We start from the raw sequence: 22,216 nt of genomic DNA, 5'->3' as shown, positions 1-22,216 counted from the left end.
ATAGGTTTCCTGCGTTGGGCTGAGAAGGCCGAATCGGCGTTTGAAATGTGTAATTGCCCCCCTGCCAGTAGGGTCAAATTTGCTGCTGGAACACTTGAAAATTCTGCCCTCACTTGGTGGAATTCAAACGTGCAGATCCTTGGATTGGAACTGGCTAACGCTATGAACTGGGAGGAGTTCAAGAACCTGATGCGAGAAGAGTACTGTCCGAGAGAGGAGATTGCAAAGTTGGAGTCAGAGTTTTGGTCATTGAAGATGGTGGGTTCAGAAATCGAAGCCTACACCACCCGTTCTCACGAGTTAGCTGTGATGTGTCCACGGATGGTAGACCCGCCGAGTAAGAGGATTGAAATGTATATTGATGGGTTAGCACCGCAAATTCAGGGCATGGTGACGTCTTCCAGACCAGTCACGATTCAACAAGCGATTCGGTTAGCTCACAAACTAACGGATCAAGCAGTGACCCAAGGTGTGCTACCACCTAGGGGTTCAACCACTAAAGCCCGTGACAACCCGAACACTGACAACAACAGCAACAAAAACCCGAGCAATGGAAAGAGAAAGTTTGACAACACCAGATCCTCATCCTCGAACCCTCCACAGCAACAACACTACCGAAAGCCCGAATTCACCCGGAGCTTCAACAATCAGGGTCACAACAACAATAACAACGGTAGCGGGCAGGGTTCGAGCGGCTATGCTGGTGAAGGTTCCCTGGATGGATCGCACGAGATATCTCGATCTACTCAGGTGCGGAATCCCTGCGTAGATCGTTACGAGTATAGAACACGAATCACACGAACACACGAAACGAACACACGTTATATAATAACTCAAACACGTGATACGATATCACTATTACAGACACACGTTACAGCTCTCGTAACAACTCGAACAAACTAACACGAACAACTGATTCGTACTATCCACTAAGCCGTAAGCTAGGTATATAAATACACGACAACTTCGCCTGGCATGTTCAGGCGAAGTTGTCCATAACTTCGCTTGACCAACAAGTTCGCCTAGGCGAACTTGTTAACAACTTCTCTTAAGACATATATAAAACATAATTAACATTACAGACTCGATTACAGACACTAGACTATGAACTACTGACATTATGCACCAACAAACTCCCCCTTGGCAGTAGCTACATGTCTTGATCTTCAAGCACGTGTCTTGTAACCTTCAATCTCTTTGTCTTCATGCATGTACTCCTTCTCTCACACATACCGTGACTACTCGCTGATATTTCCTCGCTTCGTCTTTCCAAGCAGGAATATAAAATATCTTCTTTTCATTTAACACCTGCAGATCAGCTTTCGATAAATTAACAAGATGCATCGGATCATACACTCTTAGCACTTCTTGTTCGTCTTCGTCTTCCATCACGGCTTCAGCAGTCTGGCAATCAACATACCACCATTTAAGGTTCTTTAACACATCCTTGGGCATTGTCTTCATCGGCACATCTTTAAGACACCGAATCGGTTTGTACTTCATTACCATCCAAGGCTTGCCATCTGCTCTCATTCCCCTTTCTTTCTTCCACTAGCTTTCCCTTCTGTGGCTTTAATAACTCAAACTTCTTTTCTTTAATACTTTCTTTCCACACGATCTTCCCAATAACTCTGGCCATGTTGTCGTCACTTCTATTAATCAACCCCAATCTAGCCAAATCCTTCACCTCACATTCAGGCAATGTATTGAGAGATCTCAACGTCCTCTTAAAGTATTGGATCCCATCATATCTTTTCACCACGAACACTTTTAACTGTTCATCATATAGCCAACAGATAATTCCTTTCTTTGATTCAGCATAGCCTTTGATATTATAACTTTTCTTGAACATGGTTGGAACAGCAGGCTTCTTAGTTTTGATAAACCAATGAGCATAGCCTTCCTTCCATCTAGGCTGCTCCTCCCATTCTGTATCATCACCTGCTGTGTCTTGACATACATCTGACTTTTCAACTTCAGGGATCTCGTGTTCAACATTCTCCTCAACTATTTCACCCTCTTCAACATCATCTTCAATCACTATTTCAGCACCAATCTTTTCAATCTCCTCAATTGGCAGCACATCATCATCAAACAACACATCATCACTAAACATATCATCATCTAATTCTTTCAAAGCATCAATCACATCATCTCCCATTTCTTCATCATCAACCATCACCACCTCATCACCACCAGAAATGCCAGCCGCACCTGCAGACTCCCCCTAAGCTGTGGAAGTCCCAAGAGCTTGAGTAGTTCTTGGCAACTCACCACCTGCACCTTTCGATGCATTGGGATCATCGTCTCTATAATTTCTCTTCTTTGTCCTTAACTCGTCGCCTTTACAGCCTGTCTCCCCCTGAGATGCCAAGAATTCCTTCATAGCATCTATAATTCTCCCATGTTCAACCAGGAGGGACGACTGTAGTTGATTTTCTGCTACTAGGCGTTGAATAGCCTGGGTCTGGACAAGATTCACCCTTGATTGTTCTGCCACGACCCGCTCAAGTGCAGCTATTCTCTCCGAGTCTGAGAGGGTTGCATCGAAATCAAACCTCATGTGAGACAAGATCGATAAGTTCGCTGATTAATCTGAGAGTATAAGTTCGCTGATATTGAAAATACTGAACGAATGACCTTAAGTATTCTTTATATAGGGGCGGAGTTACACAGGCGAAGTTACGGTTAACTTCGCCTAGGCGAAGTTATTCACAAGTTTGACTGTTTAACAACTTCGCCTATATTTACAAAATCAAACCTTATAATTTGAACATTTTTCAATTAATTTTTAAAAACATCCCTTTAAGAATTAAATGACACGATCAAGTCCAAATAACCAGATATAAAATCATAAAACTACCTAAGTACTAAAAACTTTTAAAAATTAAAGTACAAGGGATCAAATTTCAGTCTCGATAGGGACTACTATGTTTTAGAAAAGATCCGAACAGGAATCATACTAATTACGTGACTGTCACATAGATCCGTGTTTAGCTGTATTATGACATAAAGAAACAGGTTGTAAGCAGGTAAATAACTTAAGATGGTTTTCATCGTTTCTGTGATACGAGTTAGGTTCAATTATGCCTCAAAATTTAAGTGAGCAACAACTCAGAGATTATGATGCCTCCTATCTATTCTCAAAGCGTATTTGGCTTTTCCCAAGTCACCCCGAATTGACTTCGACCCATATTATCTGATTAAGTTTGTAAGTACTCTTCATCTGCTTCCCGTTCTCTTTCTTACTCCATGATTAAGAAGTCTTGACATTGTCAGCTCTAGAATGTTTCAATAACTCATAAGTTTTTTTTTTTTTTTTTTTTTTTTTTTTTTTTTTTTGTTTTACGATAAACATATACATAGACTTCAGAGTAGTAAACAACTGCAAGTCCCGAATCTGGATCACTGCAGTTTCTTCACACACTATCTTTACGGGAATCAGAACATTTATGGGCTCGTGTATGACTGAGTAATCGCTTTTCTGCCTATCATTCGGAAAGATATATATGAAGACATGCAAAACTCTTAAGGAGTTTCCACGTAAAATCGAGTAGATTTAGTTTGTATCACATCTACTTTTACGCACCATAAAAAGCTACCATGACATACAATGACTGTTCTAAAGCCTTTTAAGCCTAATAACTTCACTAGTTAAGCACACAAAAGCAGTATATCTATCATTTTCCAAGGTTGGATCAATTTTCTGTTAAACATAGTAAAGTAACTTCTTACGAAGTAGTAGACTTGAAAAATAATTTCATTTCCCAAAAAGAAAAATTTTAACATCAATCGCCCCAACCAAAACAAAGTCTTCAGGTAAACGGCTATCCCGAAGATCCAATGGATCAGCTGGACCGACCACATACTAGTATGTGTCCTTCTAACTAAGTATGATCGACTAATTTTAAGCGAAAGAATGAAAACACATCATAAACCGCCCCGGTCACTTTCAGTCATCTGGTTAATGGCTATCCGCATATTCTACAAGTAGAAATGAGGACCAAACATATCCTAAGACATGTCCTTCAAACTGAGGCAACCGACATAATTCTAAGCGATAGTGACGTTTTTTTTTTTTTTTTTTTTTTTTAATCGAACATAAACAGCATGGTTACTCGGGATTGATCATCCCATTCAGCTCAATAAGGTTTTGAAATCTTGTTTTGTCAAACGCTTTAGTATATAAATCAGCGAAATTATCAAGCGTATCCACCTTTTCAAGCACAATCAGTTTCTTCTCAGCACAATCCCGTATAAAATGATGACGTATGTCAATATGTTTAGTTTTACTGTGCTTCACGGGATTGTTAGTTACTGAGATAGCAGCTGTGTTATCAATGCAAATAGGAGTAAGTAAGAAATTCAGACCATAGTCGCGTAACTGTTGTTGAATCCACAGAACCTGGGAGCAGCAGTTGGATGCTGCCATGTATTCTGCCTCACATGTTGAAATTGCGACTGAAGTCTGCTTCTTGCATTGCCACGACACCAATCTGCCACCTAGAAACTGACATCCTCCAGTTGTTGACTTCCGACTCTGATTGCACCCTCCATAATCAGAATCTGTGTAAGCGACTAGCTCCAAGTCTCCTCCTCTCGGGTACCACAACCCCAGCTTCGGCTTGCCCTTGAGATACCGCAGTATCCTCTTCGCACCCTTCAAATGAGATTCTTTTGGGTTTGCCTAAAAGCGTGCACAAAGACAAACAGCAAACATTATATCAGGCCTAGAAGCAGTTAAGTACATTAAAGAACCTATAATAGCCCGATATTGAGTTGGGTCCACATCTGCGTCATTGTCAGAATCAGCACCCAATTTATGGTTGACGCAGATTGGAGTATCGAATGGAGTGCTGTCCTCCATCTTGAAGCGTTTGAGCACATCATGGACATACTTGGTCTGATGAATGAACATCCCATCCTTCTTCTGATCAACCTGCAAACCTAAAAAGAAAGTTAGTTCACCCATAGCACTCATTTCAAACCTCTTTTTCATGACGGCCTCAAAATCTTGACACATGGAGACTTTTGATGCAGCAAAAATAATGTCATCCACGTAGACTTGCACCAGCAGGAAGTCGCTTCCTTCTCTCTTGAATAACAGTGTGCTATCAATCTTTCCTCTTTCAAACCTATTTTCAAGCAAGTAATCTGATAAAGTTGAGTACCAGGCACGAGGTGCCTGATGTAGTCCATACAACGCCTTGCTTAACTTGTACACGTGGTCAGGAAAGTCTGGGTCAGGAAAACCCGGAGGTTGCTCAACATACACTACCTCATCAACTTTCCCATTTAGGAACGCACTTTTCACGTCCAACTGAAAAACCTTCATCTTTTTATAAGCAGCAAATGCCAAAAACAATCTAATGGCTTCCAATCTTGCCACATGAGCGAACACTTCATTTTAATCAATCCCCTCTTGTTGATTAAAACCTTTAACGACTAGCCTCGCCTTGTTTCTTATTATAATCCCTTTCTCATCTCTCTTGCACTTAAAAACCCATTTTGTGCCTATCGCATGCACATTCTTTGGTTTTTCAACCAAAGTCCAAACTTCCATTTTCTTGAATTGAGCCAACTCTTCTTGCATAGCTTCGACCCACGAGCTGTCCTTGAGAGCCATTTGATAATTCTTCGGTTCAATCTGGCTGATAAAGCAAGTGTACAAGCATTCGTTGATTATGCCTGTCTCCTTAATGCTTGTGTAAACACAGGTGTGCTCATTCAAGCTACGTCTTGTTTGTACACCGGAGGACACATCACCAATCACATTCTCCAAAGGGTGATCTTTATGAATTCTCGTGGTCGGAACAGAACCGACATGCAAATTGTCTTCCAAGTTAGAAGAGAGCTCATCAATTGTTGTTTCTTGCTGAGAGTGAAACGGATTGAAAAATTCTTCTTCAGTCGAGGCAGCAGGGGTATCGACAGCATTTGATGAGGAAGGTTGACATTTATCAAACAGCTGTCTTTGGACTAGATTTTCTTCCTCATCAAGGATCATCTTCGTAGCAACTCTTTCTTCTTCTTCTGCACTATCCAAAAACGGTATGTTAAAAGACTTAAAAAGTTTAACATAGTCGAAAAACTCAGCAGGTCCGTTGCTTGGTTTTGGCGGTTGGTAACTTGTGATATCGGTGTTACACACCACCTCAACCTTGCTGGTCGATGTATTAAAGACACGTCTGTTGGGTGTCCCAACAACATAACCGACTAAGATTCCTTCATCGGCTACTTCACCAAATTTAGAATTTGTCTTTAAAATCGAACAAGGGAACCCGAATGGTTCAAGACCACTCAAGATGGGCTTCCTCCCATGCATAAGCTCATAACACGTTTTATTAAGTCGTTTAACCGTCAAGACTCTATTGAGGATATAGCAGGCTGTAGCAACAGCTTCAGCCCAGAACACCACAGGAAGCTTCGAATCAGCCAGCATAGTTCTGGCTCCTTCAATTAACGTTCTATTCTTTCTTTCAGCCACTCCATTCTGTTGCGGTGTATACGGAGCGCTGTATTGGTGTTCGATCCCTTTCTGAAGGCAGAAGATTTCCATCTCAAAATTCTTGAACTCCGTTCCATTGTCACTCCTGATGAACTTAACCCTTTTATCCATAACGTTCTCAACTTTGGTAATCAAATTCTTCACCATCTGAGCCGTTTCATCTTTTGATTTCAGGAAATATACCCACGAATATCGTGAGTAGTCATCAGTGATCACCAAGCAGTATGAAGTACCTCCTAGACTTTTTGCATTCACGGGACCGAAGAGATCCATGTGAAGCAATTCTAGGGTACTGGCAATTGAATTGACCTTCTTGGTGTGATGGGATTTCTTGTGCTGCTTTCCCTTCTTGCACGGTAGACATTTGTCTTCAAAATTGAAACTTTTCAAGGGAACGCCCAGCACAAGTCCATTCTTGACAATGTGGTTCATCTTCCGAAGATGAATGTGCCCCATTCTCCTATGCCACAATTCGGACTCCGATTCGCTCGCTTTTGTCATAAGGCATGATTCTTTCGTGGCCATTTCAGTCGACCTCGTATCCATAATGTACGTATTCCTCTCACGTGGAGCCTTCATCACAATCCACTCCTCTGGTATCTGAAAACCAGGATGTAACACAATTGCTTCATTCTTTGTGAAGTGTACGGTGTACTCCTTATCACAAATCTACGACACACTCAGCAGATTGTGCTTCAATTCTTCGACAAAGTTTACTTTTTCTAATGTCATCTTCCCGTTAGACACCGTTCCCATTCCTGTAATCTTTCCTCCACTTTCACCTGCAAAGCTCACTCTCCCTCCTTGAACAGGTTTCAAATCGTGTAACAAGTTTTTGTTACCCGTCATGTGCCGGGAACAGCCGCTATCCACAACCCAAAGATTATTGGCAGCCCTGTTCAACTGTTCCTGCACGATAAAGCAAAATATTAGAATCTAGGGACCCAAGACCAATTGGTCTTGGATCTATACATCCCAAACTTTGGCTTTCCAAAGTTAGTATCTGGATAATTCCTGTAAGTCCTATTAGGATACCTCCTTGTAGATTGATTGTGAGGCCTTCCAAACCTTTGTGAATTGAAAGAATTATAGCTTGTGGTTTGGTTATTAGCAGTGTAAAACTGAGATTTGTTTCTATGAAAACCTGAATTAGTCACATTTTTGAATTTTGAATGGTTTTCATTTTTAGCAGTATGATAATTACTATTAGGCTTATTCTCAGTTTTAGTAGGCCTTACACCTCTGAATCGCTGCTTCAGAGGGCAATATGCAACTAGGTGCCCTAATTGATTACACCTAAAACAACACCTATGCTCAACCTTTTTATCAACCGGTGTTTTAGATGTCGAGGCTTTATTACCGCCCGTTCGTCTCACTTATGGTGGGACGTACGGGTTTAGTGGAGTACTCTTTTTATTCGTCTTATCTTTCTCTCCACCATTGGGTAATACCACCTCCTCTTTTGCCTTACCAGACTCGGATGACTTATCCGAATCCGATGAGACTGGACTTGGATCAGAAATTTTAACACTTGAAACAGGCGAACTTGTTTCGCCTCCACAAACATTTGGTTCTTTACAAGTTACTTTAACTGGTACTGTCTGAGCAACCTCAAAGTCAACAGATTTCTGAATACTAGGGTTAAAAGTGTAATTGTGATTATAAGGTGATGGAACCTCATGATAACCGATTCCTCCTCTCTTAGCAGAGGAACCTTGATCACTAACAAGGTGATCAAGAATAGCAGAGGAATTTCTGAACTGCTCAAGTTTTCTATTCAATTCCACCACTTTCACCTGGTGATCAGCAATCTGTTTTTCTCTATCAGCGATTAGTTTGGTTTTTTCTTCCAAAACTTCATAGCTTAGATCAATCACTTCAATTTTTTCAGCAAGTTTTGCTTTTAGACTTTTAATATCTTTTTCACAAGCTTTTATCTTTACTTTATAACTATTTTCTCTTGTTTTAGTATAGTGATGATCTTCTTTTAAAGTTTTAAACTCAGCATCCAAACTAACATACTGATCAGTTATAGTAGCTAATTGCTCAGACAAGTTTTCGCATTTAGAACAAGTAGGTTTAGAGCATACCTCGGAGAGCTGGTCTTTAACATCTGCCATAAAAGCTTTTTCTTCTCCAGTAACCTTCTCATTTCCTTCAGTTTCAACCATCGCCAAATTGGCCTGTTCGAAAGTTTCTTCAGAATGCAAGTTCCAGTTGTATTCACCATCTCCTCTGGAAATCATTGCACTATAATCTTTAGAACCCCCACTTTGCTGTGTAGACCTGCCCTGATTTCGTTCCACACGCTCATTCCTGCATTCCTTTGCAAAGTGACCGTTTTGCTGACAATTGTAGCATCTTACCTTCGTCTTGTCAAACCCTGGCCTTCCACCGACAAACTTCCTTCCGGTCTTTCTCATAAACCGCTTCACTCTTCTCACGATCATGGCCATCTGCCATTGTAGATCCATTTCTTCCAGATCATCAGCATCAATCTGGTCATAATCTTCATCCAACATAGCTGGATCAACAATCTTCCCCTGAATGTAGTTCTCATAGGAAGCAATAAAAGAAGCATAGAGACCAAACTGCTCTTCAGCAGACTTGACACTCATAGGCATCTTGGAGTAGTTGTTGCTGGGAATACTTGGAGAGCAACTACTCTTGCTTACCTGGGGTTGAGAACCACTCGATCCACCTGCTACATAGCAAACATCACCATTTGTGTTGACTGACACATGCCCCTCATGTGATGAATTTGCGCCCGACTCTCCCTTCGAGTAGTAGGCAGCAGATTCAGTCTTCGATCCTGAGCTAGTGTTGACTTTAGCTCCATACATACCTGGATCTTGAACCTGATCCATATGTGTCTCTTTTCTGACCATGTTAAGCTCAAAGGTTCTGAGCTTGTTGACTGCCGTTTCTAGATCATATGTGGGAAAGTCTTTGTCTTCCCTCATCAGCACAGTGTACATCTCCCATTTTGGTGAGAGAGCATCTAGAAGCTTCTCAACTATTTCTTCTTCTCGGTAGGAAATTGAATAGTTGCTCAATTCAGTCATTAGATGGTAATATCGAGTGATAATATCATCTAAAGATTCATTCTTCAAATACTTGAAGACTGAGAACTGGGTTTTGAGCAATTTTATCTTTGAAGCACGGATTCCTACATTCCCTTCAAATCTGTTCTCAAGAGCTTCCCAAAGCTCTCTTGCTGACGTATACTTTCTAAACGTATGAAGGATCTCTTGTGGAAGAGCCATAGTAATAGCAGCATGAGCCTTGCTCTCGGCCTCATACATCTTTTTCTCTTCTTCTTCCATTTTGCTATACTTTTTGATTTGATCACGACCTTCATACTCCATAACTGGTGGAATATAACCATCCTGGATGCATACCCACATCTTAGCATCCTGGTATTTGACGTATTGTATGAACCGATCCTTCCATGCAACGAAATCGGTTCCCTTCAGCAACCTTGGGGCCTTAGTAGCTGACCCTGCTTCTACTTCCATCTTTACTAACTCAGAGATGTTAATTGACGACATCTTTCTCGAAAACAAAGAAACCCGAAAAAAATCAAAAAATTTTCTGAAAAGTACTGTAGGCGAAGTTACGGATAACTTCGCTTTAGCCTTAACTTCGCCGCTGATTAACTTCGCTAAAGAACTTCGCAGATGATTAACTTCGCTTAAGGTAAGCCAACTTAGGAGGTAGGCGGAGTTGTAGAGAACTTCGCTGAGTTAGGCGAACTTGAGAAGGTAGGCGAAGTTGTGGATAACTTCGCTTAACCTTATATCTTCGTCGAAACCCTACGTATCCTGACGGCAACTTCGCCTGATGAACACGGACGTTTTTGCAGATCTGAAATCTGGATTTTACGAGGTTTTTGACGGTGCAAAGGCTTGAATACGATGGTAGGAGGTAAGATTGACTCAAAAACACAGAAAACACGTCCCGCGAATAGTCGAAACGGGACGATTTCTACACCCGCGTGAATATCCCGAACCACACAATCGAGCAAATGCTCTGATAACAATTGAAGGTTCCCTGGATGGATCGCACGAGATATCTCGATCTACTCAGGTGCGGAATCCCTGCGTAGATCGTTACGAGTATAGAACACGAATCACACGAACACACGAAACGAACACACGTTATATAATAACTCAAACACGTGATACGATATCACTATTACAGACACACGTTACAGCTCTCGTAACAACTCGAACAAACTAACACGAACAACTGATTCGTACTATCCACTAAGCCGTAAGCTAGGTATATAAATACACGACAACTTCGCCTGGCATGTTCAGGCGAAGTTGTCCATAACTTCGCTTGACCAACAAGTTCGCCTAGGCGAAGTTGTTAACAACTTCGCTTAAGACATATATAAAACATAATTAACATTACAGACTCGATTACAGACACTAGACTATGAACTACTGACACTAGACTATGAAATACCACATGTAGGTCCCCTCGGTGCGTCGCTGATCGATACAAGATCCGCACGAGGTCTAGGAGTGCGGAATCCTCCTAGACTCGTTTATTGGTGTAAAGATGAAGAACACAAACACGTACACGAACAAATACAAGAACGGGATAATCAAATCTGCAGATTCTTATATAATAATCAAAACACTTACATACCAAACATGAAAACAAATGACACGGCCGACCCGAGGTGAGCTCTACCTCGGGCCGTCCCACACGGCTCACTCTCTCGGTTTCTCTCTAGCTAATTAAACTTATCACACAATACTTTGATTTCTGGATCCTTAACCCTAAACACGACACACATATATATATAAACTTCACGGGCTTGGGCCTGTAGGCGAAGTTGTTACAACTTCGCCTATGGCGAAGTTGATATAACTTCGCCTATGGTAGAAGTTGTGCTAACTTCTCCTATGGCGAAGTTGTTATAGGCGAAGTTGTTCTAACTTCGCCTGTGGCGTTCCGCTGGTCAGAATTGCATAGCGACGGTCACAAAATGCACCAACAGACTCCCCTTTGACCGTTGCTCTCAATTCTAACAAACACGAAAGATCATCTATTACAAAAACATGCACCAACAGACTCCCTCTTAACTGATGATCTTCTGTTTGCCCCTCAACCAGCCGTGTCTGAAACTGTCATGTAGCTTCACAAATCTACCAATCACCCAGCGTCTTCCATATCAGATCTCCCCTTCAATGTAAGCTTCTCCGACTATAACGATTGAGGTCTTTGAAATGCATGCATCCTCGTGCCAATAGATCATCTCAACCAATCACGTGAGTCCATCTGACTTCACCAACACGTGAAGTTGGGCTTCCTCCACAACTTCACCAACTCGTCGGCATACGATAAGGTTTAATATTCAACTACTCAACATCAAGTGATCAATTTCATCACAAAACCACCTTGACAGAATCTAACACATGACCATTAATTAATCCGAAGCATCTTCAATCACCAGGGATAACGATCAAGAACATAAACACTTTAGTTCCCGATTAAATCCAACTTGTTCCAGAATTTTCACTCTAATAAATAAGCATCACGTTTCAGGATCCAATTCTCGAACGCCTTGAAAATAACATAAATAATATGCTCTGACCGCAATCCAGTAATGACAAAAACCTTCAGTTCAATTTGACTTTCTTCAGTTGGTCAACCTCGAACAACAACAATTTCATTGCCCACAAACACCCAAATATGTGTCAATATCCAGTTTCAATCAATATCCCATTCACAAACTCAACTCCATATCCAGAGTTGACACGTATTTGTTCACACGTAAGACCCAGAGATAACAAGTTTCACTCGTTGACGGAACAACATCTCCGGTCTCACAATAATCGTGTACACCTGGCCATACAGACGAAAACACCAAAATACTCTTTTTTTTTTTTTTTTTTTTTAAACTCGTTAACTTCGCCTAAAGTTAACGTCGCTCCTCCTTAACTTCGCCTGTCCATAACTTCGCCTGGCTGATAAGCGAACTTGTGAGGTAGGCGAAGTTGTGGATAACTTCGCTTAACCTTATATCTTCGCCTAAACCCTACGAACAGTGACGGCAACTTCGCCTAATGAACAATAACTTCGCCTGCGGCGCTGTTCGGCCAGAAACGCACAGAAACGTGCCAGAAACACCAAAACGCAGATCTCGAACCATAGCATAAGAGCCTAAGGCTCTGATACCACATGTAGGTCCCCTCGGGGCGTCGCTGATCGATACGAGATCCGCACGAGGTCTAGGAGTGCGGAATCCTCCTAGACTCGTTTATTGGTGTAAAGATGAAGAACACAAACACGTACACGAACAAATACAAGAACGGGATAATCAAATCTGCAGATTCTTATATAATAATCAAAACACTTACATACCAAACATGAAAACAAATGACACGGCCGACCCGAGGTGAGCTCTACCTCGGGCCGTCCCACACGGCTCACTCTCTCGGTTTCTCTCTAGCTAATTAAACTTATCACACAATACTCTGATTTCTGGATCCTTAACCCTAAACACGACACACATATATATATATAAACTTCACGGGCTTGGGCCTGTACAACTTCGCCTATGGCGAAGTTGATATAACTTCGCTTATGGCAGAAGTTGTTATAACTTCGCCTATGGCGAAGTTGTTCTAACTTCGCCTGTGGCGTTCCGCTGGTCAGAATTGCATAGCGACGGTCACAAAATGCACCAACAGACTCCCCTTTGACCGTTGCTCTCAATTCTAACTAACACGAAAGATCATCTGTTACAAAAACATGCACCAACAGCTGGGAAATATCCGAAGTGCAACAGGTGCAACTATCATCACGCTGGCCCGTGTGACCGTGTCAAGTGTCTGAGATGCGGAAAGATGGGTCACCAGGCAAAGGAATGTAGAGGAGACCTTGCGGCAAAGGGTTCTCCTAAACCACCTATGACGACGAAGGGATGTTTCGAATGTGGGCAGGAGGGTCATTTCAGGAAAGATTGTCCCAAGCTGAAACAGAACGAGAACAATGGAAGTGGCAGTGGTGGTGAAGCAATGGTAAAGGAAGAGCTTTTGTTATTGGGTCGGGTCAAGCCCGCAATGATCCGTACGTGGTGACTGGTAAGTTCCCTGTGAACGATTGTTTTGCTTCTGTATTGTTTGACACTGGAGCTGATAGGAGTTTTGTGTCGAAGGCCTTTAGTCAACTCTTAGACTTAACTCCAACCCCGTTAGATGCTAAGTTTCCAGTAGAATTAGCCGACGGAAAGTCTGTAGAAACGACTCATGTACTTGCGGGATGTAAGTTAAAACTGTCAGGTCATATTTTTGATATCGACCTCATACCTTTTACGCTTGGTAGTTTCGATGTTGTTGTCGGCATGGACTGGTTATCCGAGAACCGAGCGGAGATTATATGTCACGACAAGATAGTCCACATTACTACCCCTTCCGGCAAGATCATTTCGATCCGAGGTGAGAGAAGCGGCATGACCACCAGCGTCATTACCCTCATGAAGGCGCAGAAGTATCTACGAAAGGGTCATCCGGCAATTTTGGCGCATATTGTTGAGAAACCAGCGGAGGAGAAGCGAATTGAAGATATACCGATTGTGCGAGATTTTTCGGAAGTTTTCCCGGGGGATTTTCCTGGACTCCCTCCTATTCGTCAAGTCGAATTCCAAATCGAGTTGACACCCGGTGCAGCACCCATAGCACGAGCCCCGTATCGGCTCGCACCAGCGGAGCTTCAGGAACTGTCCACTCAGTTGCAAGATTTGTTGGATAATGGTTTCATCCGACCTAGCTCATCGCCATGGGGAGCCCCTGTCTTATTTGTCAGAAAGAAGGACGGGACTTTCTGCATGTGCATCGACTACCTTGAGTTGAACAAGGTGACGGTCAAGAACCGTTATCCTTTATCCCGAATTGATGATCTGTTTGACCAGCTCCAAGGATCGAGTTATTACTCGAAGAAAGATCTGCGGTCTGGTTACCATCAATTAAGAGTGCGCGAGGAAGATATTCCAAAGACGGCTTTCAGAACACGGTATGGTCACTACAAGTTTTCGGTTATGCCTTTTGGCCTAACCAACGCACCAGCCGTATTTATGGATCTCATGAATCGAGTATGCAAGGCGTAGCTCGACAAGTTTGTGATTGTTTTCATTGATGATATTCTCGTCTACTCCAAGGACGAAGCTGACCATGAAGAACACTTGAGGGTAATTCTGGAATTATTGAAGAAGGAACAACTGTACGCTAAACTCTCGAAATGCGAATTTTGGCTTCGCGAGGTTCACTTTTTAGGACATGTGATTAACGAGAACGGTATCCATGTCGATCCCGGCAAGGTAGAAGCCATCAAAAACTGGGAAGCACCTAAGACTCCGACTGAGGTGCGGCAATTCCTAGGACTGGCCGGCTACTACCGGCGTTTCATCGAGGGATTTTCAAAGATTGCTCAACCCCTCACCGCTTTGACTCACAAGGGTACTAAGTACAACTGGGGTGACGCGCAAGAATCCGCTTTCCAACTGTTGAAAACCAAACTCTGTAGCGCCCCTATTCTAGCCCTCCCCGAGGGAACAGAGAATTTCGAGGTACATTGTGACGCATCGATACAAGGTCTTGGTTGTGTGCTGATGCAACTCGAGAAGGTTATAGCCTATGCCTCGCGACAACTACGGATTCACGAGAAGAACTACACAACCCATGATTTGGAACTCGAAGCTGTGGTGTTTGCTCTTAAGATATGGAGGCATTACTTGTACGGTACCAAGTTTACCATTTACACCGACCACAAGAGTCTCCAACATATCTACGATCAGAAGGAGCTGAACATGCGACAGCGCCGTTGTGTCGAGCTACTTAAGGATTATGATTGTGCCATCAAGTACCACCCTGGCAAGGCCAATGTAGTGGCCGATGCCCTCAGCAGAAAAGAAACCGATAAACCCAGGCGAGTGCTTTCCGTTTTCGAGTATTAACCTGTTTTTACACTAGGATCATACTGGTCCAAAAGTTCATTAGGAAAAAAAATAGAGAAAGAAAATGTGACAAACCCTTTTGTTGCTACATGTGTTTGTCATAATTTATATTATTCGATGAAATGCAATCATTCAATTTCCTTTTATTTAAAATCGTGTTTTTTCTTTCTGAATTATTTAAAAAAAATAGATTTTGGTTGAAGTTCTAATCCTTGTAAAATGAGCACGATTCATGCCAACTTACCCGACCAGATTCGCGATGCCCAACTCGAAGCTTTGAAAGATGATAATCTTCCATCGGAACTCATGCGGGGCATAAACAAACATCTTGAAACCAAATCGGACAGGGTCCGATATTTTGAGAACCGGATTTGGGTTCCACGATACGGAAAGTTGAGAACTCTAGTGATGGACGAAGCACACAAGTCCAGATATTCTATCCACCCTGGCTCAGATAAAATGTACCATGACTTAAAGGCACTTTACTGGTGGCCGAACATGAAAGCCGACATTGCCACTTACGTGAGCAAATGCTTGACTTGTGCCAGAGTCAAAATAGAATACTAGAAACCATCTGGCCTGCTACAGCAACCGGAACTTCCAATGTGGAAATGGGAACACATTTCAATGGATTTTATTACGGGATTACCTAAAACACCGACGGGATGCGATACCATCTGGGTGATCGTTGACCGGTTGACTAAATCGGCACACTTCTTAGCAATTAAGGAATCGGACAAAATGGAAAGATTGAATCGCGTCTACATGAAAGAAGTGGTGTCTAAACACGGAGTGCCTGTCTCAATCATTTCTGATCGAGATTCCCGTTTCACTTCGCACTTTTGGAAGTCACTACAAAGCGCACTAGGCACCCGTCTTGATATAAGCACAGCATACCATCCTCAGAAGGATGGGCAAAGTGAACGAACTATTCAGACCTTAGAGGACATCTTGCGTGCATGTGTGTTGGATTTCAGAAAAAGTTGGGAACCTCACTTACCTTTGGTAGAGTTTTCGTATAATAACAGCTACCACGCAAGAATTAAAGCAGCGCCGTTTGAAGCACTGTACGGACGGAAGTGTCAATCGCCCCTCTGCTGGGCAGAGGTGGGTGACAGCCAAATCACTGGTCCAGAACTGGTACTCGAAACTTCGGAAAAGATTGTTCAAATCCGAAACAGCATGGTAGCAGCACGAGATCACCAAAAGAGTTACGCCGACAAGCGCCGAAAACCTCTCGAATTTCAAGTGAATGACCAAGTGTTACTCAAAGTCTCACCTTAGAAAGGTGTGGTTCGCTTTGGTAAGCGAAACAAACTCAACCCACGATATGTTGGTCCTTACCGGATAACGGAACGCGTTGGTCCGGTGGCGTACCGACTGGACTTACCAGCGGAACTCAGCAGTGTACACAATGTTTTTCACGTATCAAATTTGAAGAAATGCCTTTCCGATGAAACCCAAGCAGTTATTTTGGACGAACTGCAAGTTGATGAACAGCTACGCTTCATTGAAGAACCAGTTGAAGTTTTGGATTGGAAACCAAAACACTCAAGCACATCAAAATTCCAATCGTTAAGGTCCGTTGGAACTCAAGACGTGGACCGGAGTTCACGTGGGAACGCGAGGATCAAATGATGAAAAGTATCCTCACCTTTTTGAAGGGCTGACCAAACACCGAAAACCGCGAAACCCGGCAAACCGTCAGAAATCACCGGAGGTATGAATTAAATTTCGAGATGAAATTTCTTTCTACTAGGGGATGATATGACAAACTGAAAAAAAAAATTCTTACTTTTTCAGACACTCATCACGACTTGACTCAAATTTTCGGGACAAAAATTCTTTAACATGGGAATGATGTGACAATCATCAATTCCAGGTTAACTCCGTTAACTCAACTCCGTCAATTCAAACCTAAAGATTTCTGAATCTATAACGCACACCTCATTACATTTAAACTAGGGTTTAAATGACGCTTGACACTTACTACATGTGTAGTCTTTCGGGAATTTGCACCGAAACGCAAACGAGTTGACGCAAACAATTGGTGAATAAATAAAAAACGTCAAAACAATAATTATGTGATAATTATGTGTTAGACTTATGTGTTATGTGATAACATGTTATTTAACGTTAACTCAATGTGCAAACTAAGTTAATTAAGCTAGAAAAGTAGCATTTGAAAGTTGAGGGACTTAAGTGTAATATATTATTATTATTAATATTAACCGAAACCCTAAACTCTCTTCTCTCTTTCTCTCCCAAACCGACGGCAGCCCCCCCCCCCCCTGTCTCCCTTGCAATCGGCCATCATACACACACATACAATCAAGATTGTTCAAGTTTGATTGAAGATTAAGGTGCTAGGAAGGTATAAACAACTATCCTATGCATCCTCTATGCTCAATTTCGGTTTTTAATGGGTTAATTATAAACCCTAGGTCCGATTTTTATATGTGGTTTGTGTTCATGTGTCTTGCTTTGATTGAAAGATGTATTGATTGTTGAATTATTGCATGATAGTCGTTTGTTTCTTAATTTTGGGTTCAAGTAAAAACCTAATCATGGATGTAATGTGTAATTGATGTGCATGGATAGTGATTATGGTGTCTAGAGTGTTATATGAACGGATTATAGTCTATAGATGGTTAATATGTTGAGTTTGGTTGCAAACAGTTTCTGGACAGATTATGTTGTTGATGTTCAATTGACTGTAACGGGGTGTAAATGTGAAAAGTGGTTGAGATTATTGATACTACAGTAAACTAGGTTGAGTCTAGTTTCTAAAGAATATAAATTTGCAATTTTTGGACGTGTAAAAGTTAACTTTTATGATTTTACAAAAACGTTGTGCAAATCTGAGTTGTGAGACCTGCTGTTAGGTTGTTTTGTAAATATTATATCTCATGAACTACGAGACCAATTGGGTTGGTTCCACTTCTGGAAGTTGACTTGTTGAGTTAGGAACCTAACCCAAGTGGTCTTGAATTTGTTGGATTTTTCATTTAACGGGAATTTCAAATAACATTCTGTTGCGCATGAATTTGACTGTTATGAGTTTGCTGTAATGTTTTGATCATTGTGAGAAATATGTGTGGAATAAAAATACAATAAAATATGTTCTGGAAACCTAACACATGTTTGCTCTTGTGGTGATTTTTTATGAATTAATTGATGAGTTGTAATCTGTGAATTAGAGTAATCTTTACTAGTAGAATTCTGTCTCGGTAAAGTTAGCTGCTGAACTTGGTGAAAATACATGAAAAGTGCTAATTGCTAGTTAATTGTTATGTTTTGACCAAATTGCCCTTGCGGAGAATAGTTGCTGAATATGTACACTATAAATACTTGACACGTAGATAGTCATTCACAACATGTAACGTATCACAAATGTACTTGTTAAAATCACACACGATTCACAAACGAAACACGAAACGTAATATTTGCATAGGTATTACGTGCCGGGTCTAGAGACTCTTTAATAGCTTGAATACTTAGAAAATCTCTTTGTTGTTTTAGAACGCTAGAGAGAGTTTTCTGTGACGCGCATCACTTGGTGAACTGTTTTTGGGAAATTCTTCGCAAACAGTGAGTTTCACTTACCCCTTTAAACTGTTTTAAACGCTTTTCACTTGGGGGAGATAACATACTCCGATAAACGCATTTAAGATTTTGTTAGTAAATTATATATCACTTGTAAAGGCTAAGTGGCAAACGAAACATTTGAAGTCCTACACATCGAACCGGTTAATATTTGGATAATAGCGAGTCACTGTTGAGTAGTACTACTGGGTTTGACAAACCCCACCCAACGCTAAACTCGACTGGAGGTCGAGCGGGTGTAATTTTGGCTAACACATACCATGGTCTGGATGACCTGGTGGCAAGGCACTTGATAAACAGTCAGCTTCGGTGTCGAACACTTAGTAATACTTGTTGTATAGGCTAGCTACCTATCGATATATAATTGATTTAACACTATCTGGTAACGCAAAACGCTGAACGCAAAACGCTGAACGCAAAACGCTAAACGCTTTATTTTATATAAACTTGTGAACTCACCAACCTCGTGTTGACACTTTTAGTATGTTATTCTCAGGTAGCCGAGGCGGGCGCGCGGTATAGGATCATGCATTACCTGAAAACGCTTTTGTTTATGCAAACTGATTTTAAACTGTTGTTATGGGGTTTTAAGTCGTCCTGCGTGACGCAATTTTTATCTTTTGGTTTTTACGCTTTCGCACTTATTTTCATTTAAACGTTTTTATGGTTTGATTATAACTAATGATTCTGATCCTTTTAGTTCACACCCTCTGTCGGTAAAACTCCGTTAGTGGATTTTGAGGGTGTGACATTTATAAAATATTGTATGGAAGGCTTTAAGACCAATTTCTTATCCGACTCAGTGTTTCGAACCAAACTCAGATTTTCTCCGGCTCGGTGAACATACCCATTTGGCAATACTGGCAATATTTCGAACGCATCCCGGGGTGGCGTCAGGGCATAATTTTGATCCGATTATTTCTTATGTGTATAAAATATTGTATGGATGTCTCCTAGACCGAATTTCTGATCCGATACGGTGGTTCCACCCATACTCAGTTTTTTCTCCGGCTCAGCAGTGAACATACCCCTTTGGCAATAATGACAAAATTTCGAACGGGCCCTGGGTTTCTTCAGGGCATAATTGTTTATCCGATTCTTTCGTACATTTATAAAATATTGTATGGAAGTCTCCAAGACCAAATCTCTTATCCTATCTAGTGGTTTGAACCATACTCATTTTTTTCTCCGGCACGGTGAACACACCCCTTTGGCAATACTGGCAATATTTCGAACGGGCCCGGGTGGCGTCAGGGCATAATTATTGATCTGATTCTTTTGTATCTTTATAAATATTGTATGGAAGTCTCCGGCTCAGTGAACATACCCTTTTGGCAATACTGACAAAATTTCAAACTGTCCCAGGGGTGTCTTCAGGGCATAATTGTTTATCCGATTCTTTCGTACATTTATAAAATATTGTACGGAAGTCTCCAAGACCGAATCTCTTATCAGATCTAGTGTTTCGACCCATACTCATTTTTTTCTCCGGCCCTGTGAACATACCCATTTGGCAATACTGGCAATATTTCGAACGGGCCCGGGGTGGCGTCAGGGCATAATTATTGATCCGATTCTTTTGTGTGTGTATAAAATATTGTATGTAAGTCTCCAAAACCGAATTTCTTATCCGACATAGTGTATCGAACCATACCCATTTTTTCCTCCGGCTCGGTGAACATACTTCTTTAGCAATACTGGCAAAATTTCGAACTGGCCCGAGGGTGGCGTCAGGACATAATTATTATTCCGATTCTTTCGTATCTTTAACAAATATTGTACGTAAGTCTCCAAGACCGAATCACTTATCCGATTCAGTGGTTCGACACATACTCAGTTTTTCCTCTTGCTCGGTGAACTTACCACTTTGGTAATACTGGCAAAATTTCGGACGTGCCCCGTTGTGGCGTCAGGGAATAATTATTAATCTGATTATTTCGTATGTGTATAAAATATTGTATGGAAGTCTCTAAGACCGAATTTCTGATCCGATTTAGTGGTTCAACCCATACTCAGTTTTTTCTCAGGCTCAGTGAGCATAGCCCTTTGGCAATACTAACAAAATTTCGAACGGGCTCCGCGGTGGCATTAGGGCATAATTATTGATCTGATTATTTCGTATGTGTATAAAATATTGTATGAAAGTCTCTAAGACCAAATTTCTTATTCGATTCAGTGGTTCAACCCATACTCAGTTTTTTCTCCGGCTCAGTGAGCATATCCTTTTGGCAATACTGGCAAAATTTCGAACGGGCCCTGGGGTGTCGTCAGGGCATAATTGTTTATCCGATTCTTTCGTACATTTATAAAATATTGTATGAAAGTCTCCAAGACCGAATTTCCTATCCGATCTAGTGGTTCGAACCATACTCAATTTTTCCTCCGGCTCGGTGAACATACCCCTTTGGCAATACTGGCAATATTTCGAACGGGCGCGGGGTGGCGCATGGCATAATTATTGATCCGATTCTTTCGTATCTTTATAAAATATTGAATTGAAGTCTCCAAGACCGAATCTCTTATCTGATCTAGTGGTTCGACCCATACTCATTTTTTTCTCCGTCTCGGTGAAGATACCCCTTTGGCAATACTAGCAATATTTCGAACGTGCCCGGGGTGGCGTCAGGGCATAATTATTTTTCCGATTCTATCGTATCTTTATAAAATATTGTATGGAAGTCTCCAAGATCGAATCTTTTATCCGATTAAGTGGTTCGACCCATACTCAGTTTTTCAACGGCTCGGTGAACGTACCCCTTTGGCAATACTGGCAAAATTTCGAAAGGGCCCCGAGGTGGCGTCAGGCATAATTATTGATCTGATTCTATCGTATGTTTATAAAATATTGTTTGGAAGTCTCCAAAACCGAATCTCTTATTCAATTCAGTGGTACGATCCATACTCAGTTTTTCTTTTTGCTCGGTGAATATACCCCTTTGCTGGAAAAATTTCGATAGTGCCCTGTGGTGGCGTCAGGGAATAATTATTGATCCGTTTCTTTCGTATGTGTATAAAATATTTTATGGAAGTCTCCAAGACTGAATTTCTGATCCGAATCAGTGGTTTGACCCATACTCAATTTTTTCTCCGGCTCGGTGAACATACCCCTATGTCAATACTGGCAAAATTTC

Source organism: Bidens hawaiensis, unplaced genomic scaffold (genome assembly GCF_021521415.1).
Source record: "Bidens hawaiensis isolate Kalapana, Puna unplaced genomic scaffold, B.hawaiensis_p1.1 tig00033852_1, whole genome shotgun sequence".
Lineage (NCBI taxonomy): Eukaryota > Viridiplantae > Streptophyta > Magnoliopsida > Asterales > Asteraceae > Bidens > Bidens hawaiensis.
The sequence above is the reverse complement of the archived record's forward strand: the minus strand, read 5'-3'. Positions refer to the sequence as shown.